Consider the following 10,270-nt stretch of genomic DNA (forward strand, 5'->3'; position numbering starts at 1 on the left):
ACCATCATGCAACTGTGCGCCATTGGCCCATACTACATCAGTTGCTCGAGTGACATCACTGATGACATCACAACTGCCTGAGTGACATCACAGTTGGGCAATCAGTTGCTTGAGTGACATCACTGATGACATCACAATTGCTCAAGTGACATCACTTCCGTCACAAATCGTGACTGACACCGAGCCCACAGACAGACACCACTTACCTAATTTTAACAAAATAAGCGCTCGATTCCTAGGGTGGAGACTCTGGACTGACAGACAGACACCGCCCACCCACCTAGGCACCATCGTGCAACTGTGCGCCATCGGCACATACCAGGAAGGATTTATTACATCACTGATGACATCACAATTGCTCGAGTGACATCACTACTGACATCACAATTGCTTGAGTGACATCACTGATTACTTCATAATCGTGACTGACACCATCACCAGACACCACCCACTTAGCCAATTTTAACTAAAAGAGATAGCAGTAGGGCACATTTTACCCCCCCCCCCCCCCACACACACACACACACACAGAGCTCTCTGTCTCCCACGTGTTCCGCCCATCCGTTCTGCCCGACCACGCTTTTCCCACTGACTGTTGACCAGTGGTGGAACTTCATCACGGACATTCCCATAGGGCCCAAAAGTCTGGAGTGTTGGCAGGTATGTACCCCCCCCCCCCCCCTACAGTACAGTCAATGGGGTTGGGGACCAGATATACCACTCTTGCCTACCGTTAATAATAGGAGAACAAAATAGAGTGGAAAAACGAAGAAAGTAGGCTACGCGCGTAAAAGCGCGTTAAATTAAGCCTTTTCACATTAACCACATGCTGGGCTAACTTTAAAATAACAGAAGTTGCAATGAGTCATTTCCCCATCGTCGCATAAACACATCAGCCATGAGGTGCGTGTTCGTTGACTTACAGAAATCCATGACTGCATCGATGTGTAAATGTTTACCGGTGCAGACTCAGTGAATGGTGAGAACTGATCAGAAGTCGCCAGGGAGCGCGCTGTGCGTAAACCAGGAATTCATCATCTCTGCAACTTTTCTTCTTGTCGTTCTGACACAAACGGAGTGAGTGGGGGAAGGGAGAAGCGGAGAGGAGAGAGGGGGCAGGAGAGAGAGAGAGAAAAGAGAAAGGACGACGTCAGATGCTAGTGGGATGGCTTTGTGTGAGGGAGAAGAAGTCAAGAATAAGGAGCTGAAGAAAGGAGAGTCAGTGAATGAAGTTTGGAAAGCCGGGCCGGTCTGCCCCGAGACAAGAACCAGCGCTTCAAAACAAAGAACAGCCTGCAGATATTCTACGCTTTCACTCAACGTAAGTAAGAGGCAACTTGCATGAAGACAACATAGATGCGTTTTAAAATCTAATTATTGCGGAGCGGTGCCATTCATGCTCTGATTTCATACAAGTTCCTTCTTTCTTCTCCTCTTTGGCTTTAGGCTGTCAGACCTTCTCAGGACGCTGGTATAAACTCGCGTCCTGAGAAGGGCTACACAGGCTATGTAATGAAGTCCTAGTTGGGAAAGGAAAGGCATTGAATGAACTGTGTTTTGAGGGCGATTTTCACACGCACGCACGCACGCACGCACGCACGCACCAGTGGCTTGATTGCCCACTATAACTGGTCCAATAATAGCTGTCTGTCTGTGTTCTGTCAGAATCAAGTGTTTGCATTGTTTATCAGCAGCACAACGTGTCTTTGTGTTATTAAGGAGTAGTAGGAGCCTGTGTGTGTCCATGCATGCCTCATTAAGTCCTCTGCCACAGAGAAACTGTGCAGAGGGTGCCAGCTCGCCCCCCCCCCTCTGAAAGAGCCCAGATCACACCCAGACACAAACCACAACCATTCAACTCTGCCATTTCTCCATCTCCTTCCAAATGAAATAGGATGCAGATAGAGAGAGAAGCGGGGACGAGTTGGTTCAAGATGAAAGGGAGATATTCACAGTTGCAGTAAGCCGTCAGCAGCCTGCCCACACTGTGTGTGTTCAGGTAGAACATCTGGTAGCAGTTTGACATCACAGCCCAGCGCCCATTACAGAAATCACTTCCACGAGAAGCTTAAATGCTTATTATAGGGCACTTTATGTTTTATTTTATTCCTTTTATACGTCGTGCACACAGCACACAGCAGCACTTTCTCTTTCCACCACAAGCGTGTGTCCTTGAAGCGAGGGGGAGGAAGCACATCGCCATGAGCCACCCATGGAGCCCAGGCTGATATAGAGCCTCCACTGTGTAGGAGAGTGGAACCATCACGTCAACTAAACAAAGCCAGGAAGACTTCACTGTTTCCCTTAGCTGTGCTCAAGGACAAACCAGGGCAGAGTCACCATCCTTCAGAAACTGCTCGTCACTATCGGGTTTATTGGTTCTACATGACGAGTATACGAGGGTATACTTTACATTGATATCAGTTTATTAGTCAATTCCAGGCTTTATTTTGTGAGGATGTGTTGTAATTGGCTCTTTTGTTGTGCCCACTTTCCCCTCAACCTGCCTCGTCTCCTTCCACTTCCCAACAGGAGTTTTGACAACCTGCAGAGCTCAGGCCTGGACTTGTTCTATGGGTTAGAGGTGTCTATATAATTGTAGGTGAAGAGAGCATAGTGATAGTGTGCTGCTGGGGTCGGGTCGGGCGTGAGGTTTACAGGCGAGGAAAAGTGAGATTGCCCTGACTCACGTGTGCGGTGGCTGCAGTGCATTCTGCTCTATCATTGGGATAATGCTGTTTGAGGATTCTGACGGACTGACATCAAAACGTGACATTTACTGTGGATGTTTTAGATTCCTGAGAACGGTTCTCCTATTGTAACTAACTGTGCTGGAAATATCTTAACCCATTGATACCTGATGCTGCAGCATTTGTGTGTGTATCCCTTTAAGACCGCGAACCGCGTTAACGCGGTTCGCGGTCTTAAAGGGATGCACACACAAATGAGGGATATACACGCAAATGCTGCATCAGGTATCAATGGGTTATTGTGACCAAACAACAAAATAACCCCAGAAATGCAAGGTACATCATCAATAGCTGTTTTTAATAGCATTAAAAACAGCTATTAAAACGTGTGTTCAAGTTAAGTTCAACAATACTATATAGCAGACCTTAAAAACCACAGTGTAAGGATTAGTGTAGTGTTCTTAAGTTTGTACCGTTCTCCAACCAATCCTGCTCCTCACACCTTCTAGAAACAAACTGGAGAGCAGCAGAGGGCTGAGGGAGGCCTTCACATCTGTCTTTGTGGTTGTGCAATATGAGGGTCACCAAGGGGCTTTGTGCTGTGGGGCCACTACAGAGTCAGCAGCACGGAGAGAGAGCGAGGGGCTGGGTTGTGGGGCCACTACAGAGTCAGCAGCACAGAGAGAGAGCGAGGGGCTGGGTTGTGGGGCCACTACAGAGTCAGCAGCATGGAGAGAGAGCGAGGGGCCGGGCTGTGGGGCCACTACAGAGTCAGCAGCACGGAGAGAGAGCGAGGGGCCGGGCTGTGGGGCCACTACAGAGTCAGCAGCATGGAGAGAGAGCGAGGGGCCGGGCTGTGGGGCCACTACAGAGTCAGCAGCACGGAGAGAGAGAGCGAGGGGCCGGGCTGTGGGGCCACTACAGAGTCAGCAGCATGGAGAGAGAGCGAGGGGCCGGGCTGTGGGGCCACTACAGAGTCAGCAGCATGGAGAGAGAGCGAGGGGCCGGGCTGTGGGGCCACTACAGAGTCAGCAGCACGGAGAGAGAGAGCGAGGGGCCGGGCTGTGGGGCCACTACAGAGTCAGCAGCACGGAGAGAGAGAGCGAGGGGCCGGGCTGTGGGGCCAGTACAGAGTCAGCAGCATGGAGAGAGAGCGAGGGGCCGGGCTGTGGGGCCACTACAGAGTCAGCAGCATGGAGAGAGAGCGAGGGGCTGGGCTGTGGGGCCACTACAGAGTCAGCAGCACGGAGAGAGAGCGAGGGGCCGGGCTGTGGGGCCACTACAGAGTCAGCAGCACGGAGAGAGAGAGCGAGGGGCCGGGCTGTGGGGCCACTACAGAGTCAGCAGCACGGAGAGAGAGAGCGAGGGGCCGGGCTGTGGGGCCACTACAGAGTCAGCAGCACGGAGAGAGAGAGCGAGGGGCCGGGCTGTGGGGCCACTACAGAGTCAGCAGCATGGAGAGAGAGAGCGAGGGGCCGGGCTGTGGGGCCACTACAGAGTCAGCAGCATGGAGAGAGAGAGCGAGGGGCCGGGCTGTGGGGCCACTACAGAGTCAGCAGCACGGAGAGAGAGAGCGAGGGGCCGGGCTGCTGCACAGATTGAATGGGTTAGGGGCCACAGCGGCCTGTCTTTTGAGAATGAAGGAGTGCATTCTGGGCCAATGGCGGCATGCCTTTGAGAGTGAGGGGCCGGTGTTTGGTATGTCTTTTGTGTTGCCTTTGTTGCAACAGATGAAGAGGGACAATTTTATTCAGGCCTTTTGGCACTCTGCGCACACACGCTTTACTCACAGCACACGTACGCAAACCTTTTTGGCTGATGCGACTCTCTGGAGGGAATTCATGCGTTTTGCTGCAATTAAGGCCTGCAAGAGTGAGCGGAGTCTGGCACCTTCACTGAGTACGCCTGCCTATTTTGCTTTTGTGTTTGTGTGTCAGAAAAGTGGGCTGCATTGTTTCAGCGCGCTGTTGGAGGCCTCCTCGGCTCTTTTGTTTACCGTTTGGGGGCCTCTCTCATTGTCATCTAGCATTTCAGTGCTAGAGCTGCTGGCATTCCTTCACAAACAGTTGCGGATTCAATATTGAATGGCTCGCTGTGTTCAAAACAGATTGGATTGCTTGACAGTGTTTCATCACGGTTTACCAAACAAATCCAAACGCACTCTTCAAGCACTAAACATGCGTTTGATGGGAGCTCTCACTCACTGGTAGACGGCGTTATGAGGCAGACGTTGTGGTGTGTGCCTATCCATGGGAAACATTTTCTCCTCTCGCAACTCTCTTTCATTGAGTGTTTATGGAGAGCTACAAAAGCCCTGGCTCACATGGTTATGGTTAGCGAGCACAGAGCAGCGTGGTTTGTTTCATAATATCTAGGAGAAGGACTGAGAAGGCGTCATATAAACTATAAAGTGAAGGAACTGACCTCATCGGTGTGTGTTTTCTCTCTTCAGCACTTTTTCTCTTTAGCATGACTCTCTCCCTCCCTCCCCCCCCCCCTCTCTCTCTGTATGTTCTAGCTAAGCATGCTGTGAAAGCAGGTGGATGTATGTGCTTGCCCCAGGCTAAAGGGTAGGTGTGGCGACCAGTGGGGAGACCATATGAATGCACATCTCATTAGTGCTGCTGTGTGTAAGTTCTCTCTCTGTTGAAAGGCTTTGTTCTCACTCAAACCCCAACACCTCCGATGGCAGACGTGGTTTGGGTTTCACAAGTTACCCAGACCTGCCTTTCAGAGCCGGGGCAGGGCGGCTTTGTCTGCTGTTTGTTGTTGTTCGTCTCACGGAACATATTTCAGCGATGAAGGTTTTGAGAGTCATGACTGCAGGGCATGGAGTGGCTTCATTCTCACTAATGTCATGGCTTGTCTGCTGCTGTTACCCAACATCAAACAAGCATCCACTCTGTCACGTCAAGGGAGAGTCTTGATGTCCAAGGGAAATAAGGGGTAGAAGTAACTCATTATATTTATCGACGCATGTTACTGACAATTGAGTAGCTTTTATGTCTATTATTTTTTGAGTATTTCATTAAGTCAGTAATTTTACTTTTTTTACGGATGGATTTTGAACAGTCAACAGTCTATGGGCAAAGAAGAGAAGAGCAATCTGGCTTTACTTTTATTATTGAAAGAATCTACTTTGAACTCTGTCCTCTAATCCTGTTTGAATTGCACGGGGGAGATCACATCTAACAATGTTCTCTTCTCTGTGTACACATTTTAAATGAGACACTTTTTTCCTTTACTTTAAAACTTTAAAACCTAAAACATTTCTTTTTTATGCAGGGAGCGTTGCTGTGTAAACAGGGCCTAAGGCTGCATGATGGGCACGGAGAATGAGTGAGACCTCCCCCCGTCCCCCGTCCCCCGTCCCCCGCTGTGTGGATTGTGTCAGTTTTAGCTCTCAAGCTACATTGCTTCATTCCCCTTCACTTCCACCCAGAGCTCAGCTGCTTGCATTCTTTGATGGTAGAGGGATACGTTTGGTCCTGCCTCACTCAGAGTGCTATCATCATGCTCCATCTCTCTCCTGCAAGACGACTCCCGTTTTCCTGACTCCTGCACACAGCGGGGGAATCACGCGAGACCTTCGTCATAGTGGCCTCACCCCCGCACTGTCATTTGTCCACGCTCGTCAGTCCGTCCACATCTTGTTTGGGTCTTCGTGTAGCCCAGAAGATGGTGAAAAAACGGTCTCTAATGTGGCTTCGGGTTTGAAGGCCTTCCCCCTGGCTAGTCCAGATGCCTGACCACACCAGGCCCAGCAACTTAAGGAAGAGATTACCTCGGTTTGAGGTTTCTGGTCCGGGGTCTCTGACTTAATTTGCGCTGCTAAGAAAAAATAGCTGATGGCACCCTCCCAGGCCAGATCACCTGGGGGGTCAACTGATCTGGGTGGGGAATCCACGGGGTCCTGGGTCAAACCGCTTGTTCTAAACTGGGACGGCTCACACCCCCCGTTACCCGAAACAAAAACACGTCCAACTCATCTCTCACCCATTAACACAGAGAAACAAAAACACGTCCAACTCATCTCGTCTCGCACATTTTGTAAATTTATGTCCATGAATGGAATTGTTCCTTGGAAACGGTACCGGCTTGAGTTACCCGCCCCCTCTATGGAGCAATCTGGGTCAACTGGGCCTTTAGATCTTTCAGTACACCCCCTCCTCCTCCCCCTTCCTCAACCACCCACCTTCAATCCCCTTTCACTCTCAGCAGCCCCTCCACAGCAGGGCTGCACCGGCCTGGCTGAGTCCAACCGCTCATTACCTCAGCACCTTGGCATGCTACCAGCGCCTTGGCTGATATCTCACACCAATTACTCTACATTTACGACCCAGTGGCCTCCACAAAGTAACGGCCAACTGACTGACCCACATACGCCTCATCGTACCGACGGCTACGCTACGGCCGGGACGTTGAAACGGCACCGGCTCATACTGATGTTACGCTTCATTAGACGACACTTTATCGAGCGTACATCGAGCGTTTGCCCTGCAGGTTTTCGCAGCCAAACCTGTCGTACTCACGGCTGCTCGTGGGCTTTTACGAGCTTTATTTTTGTCAATTTCATCATAAATAGTAAGTCTCATAATGCAGCAGGGAGACTGTTCATGTTGGCCTGGTGGTGGATGTAAGGATTTGGAATATTTTGTGTAAGTTGGCTTCAGGCCCTCACAACATACACGTAAGTCCGGAGCAGCAGCTATGTTGCCTTCAGGCCAGGAGTGCAGTGTGGGAACGAGTGGGTCCAGATCAGATGCAATTATTGCTGATCCAGCGTTCACCTAGCAGCATTATCTTCTGGTTCATCTGTCCAACTCAGCATCGTGGAGTTATGAAAACAACATTGGACTCCATGATCTGTCAGTGTTGGTGAGGATACATATCTATAAGAGTTACTGGAGGATCCCCACTCCAGGCACATGCAGAACTGCAGTAACAAAGATCTGACAGTGTGGAGATACATATCTATCAGGCCAACTGGGAGGTAGAGAGAATTTATCCCGCTGTCTGACCTCTCACCCACAGCGCCTTCATCACCGCTGTTATGAATAAGTCATCATTCTGAGCCTCTGATGCGCTGTGAAGTGTAAAATACTCCTCCCCCAGCACACACATCAACACAGAGAAGCTGGACTGTGCCAACGAAGTGCTATTTGAGCACTTTCCCAGAACTCTGTTCAATAACCAGCAAACAAGCGGAAAGGATTCTTTAGTTCCAGGATGTACTGACCCCTCCATTCTCTAATTGACATTGCAGCAGACACGCACACACACACTGTACGCACACGCACATACGTATGCACACACACATACTGTACGCAAACACACATACTGTACTCACACGCACATACGTATGCACACACACGCACGCACGCACGCACATACTGTACGTACGCACACACACACACATACATATGCACACACGCACGCACATACTGTACCCACACTCACACGCACACTCGGACACGCACGCACGCGCACACACACACACACACACACACGCACGCACGGACACGCACGCACGCGCGCACACACACACACACACACACACACACACACACACACACACACACACACACACACACACACACACACACACACACTACCACCACCCCCACCCCCACCATATATGTTCATGCAATATTTTGAAGCAGTCTGTTGTCAACATTTGCACAATATAAACATTGGTGCTTGTGGGTTATGATAAAGTCATGGTCTTCAGATTTATTTTTCTTTGAAAGTTAATATAGAGTTCATTAGAATCAGTTTTGTTTCCTGATACCCACAAAAAGTCCTTAGTGGAAGGTAAGTCAGTGAGCTCTAATTTCTCCTCTCGAATGTCAATATTAGTGTTGTATCCCTACTGAGACTACAGAGAGCCATGATGAGGTATGAGTCAGGAGAGTTCCTGTAAGTGAGCACGGGGGAGATCACAGAAACCTGTAAGTGAGCACGGGGGAGATCACAGAAACCTGTAAGTGAGCGCGGGGGAGATCACAGAAACCTGTAAGTGAGCGCGGGGGAGATCACAGAAACCTGTAAGTGAGCGCGGGGGAGATCACAGAAACCTGTAAGTGAGCGCGGGGGAGATCACAGAAACCTGTAAGTGAGCGCGGGGGAGATCACAGAAACCTGTAAGTGAGCACGGGGGAGATCACAGAAACCTGTAAGTGAGCGCGGGGGAGATCACAGAAACCTGTAAGTGAGCGCGGGGGAGATCACAGAAACCTGTAAGTGAGCGCGGGGGAGATCACAGAAACCTGTAAGTGAGCGCGGGGGAGATCACAGAAACCTGTAAGTGAGCGCGGGGGAGATCACAGAAACCTGTAAGTGAGCGCGGGGGAGATCACAGAAACCTGTAAGTGAGCGCGGGGGAGATCACAGAAACCTGTAAGTGAGCGCGGGGGAGATCACAGAAACCTGTAAGTGAGCGCGGGGGAGATCACAGAAACCTGTAAGTGAGCGCGGGGGAGATCACAGAAACCTGTAAGTGAGCGCGGGGGAGATCACAGAAACCTGTAAGTGAGCGCGGGGGAGATCACAGAAACCTGTAAGTGAGCGCGGGGGAGATCACAGAAACCTCCTGTAAGTGAGCGCGGGGGAGATCACAGAAACCTCCTGTAAGTGAGCACGGGGGAGATCACAGAAACCGCCTAGAAAAGGTATGTGCTCAACCCCTGTAGTTTGAAGAGAGCGAGCCGGTCATTTGTGGGCATTGTAGTCTTAACAGACAGCTCCGTGTCCTGCTGCCTGAGCGGACTATAATCAGCTGCAGACCCAAACTGCACAGGGGAACTCAAACTGTAGCCTGGGTGGCTGGTGACAAACACACAAACACTCATGGAAGCACACATAGCTTACATACGCACGTGTGTTCATGTACACTTGGATGAGCACACACACACACACACACGCGCGCACACACACACACACACACACACACACACACACACACACACACACCTACTCGTGTCCACATCCACACATAAATACACACACTGGCAGGATGCACATTCGTTTTGTTTTGTGATGGTTGCTATAAATAGAGCTAAAAGAGTAGTTGTGTGTGGTGAGTGAATAATATTGTGTGACACCGCTGTGAAGAGCTACAGCCACATGGAAACTGTGATAACAATAGGAAGAGCTACGGCTTGGCTTGGAATAGACTACAGGACTAGAATAGAGAGTTGGGCGCACTCCAAACCCTCCCCGAACACACGCACCGTAACACACGCACACATTTTATACTCTTTGGAAAAGGTTAGAGTTATACGAGTGTGTAGGAGAGTTTTAATTGAAACAGCCATCATGAAACACATCCTCACAATGCAGGACCTCAGCAGCTGTTGGTCAGACAACGTTGCTTCCTGTTTGCTTCCTGTTTATATGAGCTGTTTCCTTTTTGGTAGATATAACTCCACGGTAGCTTATATGTTGCTCTAAATAGGGGGAATATAGGGGGAAAAGCTATGAGTGTCAACCAGTAATAAAAAATAATAAAATAATGGGTGATTAGACCGTGTATTTTAGATGTGTTCATCCCTAATTAAGATGAGCTCTGCAGAATCACA

At 50.0% G+C, this 10,270-nt stretch overlaps 1 protein-coding gene across 1 annotated transcript in view; it reads left to right on the forward strand.

The window, feature by feature from the left end:
* Window positions 1-1,183: 1,183 nt before the first annotated feature.
* LOC310783970 (LHFPL tetraspan subfamily member 2a protein-like) overlaps window positions 1,184-10,270 on the forward strand; it is a 14,385-nt gene continuing 5,298 nt past the window's right edge. The window contains exon 1 of the mRNA XM_083644911.1: window positions 1,184-1,321. The gene's annotated coding sequence lies outside the window, so the exon portion shown is untranslated. The remainder of the gene's footprint in view (window positions 1,322-10,270) is intronic.

The sequence above is a fragment of the Poromitra crassiceps genome (genome assembly GCF_964638095.1).
Source record: "Poromitra crassiceps genome assembly, chromosome: 10".
NCBI classification, from domain to species: domain Eukaryota; kingdom Metazoa; phylum Chordata; class Actinopteri; order Beryciformes; family Melamphaidae; genus Poromitra; species Poromitra crassiceps.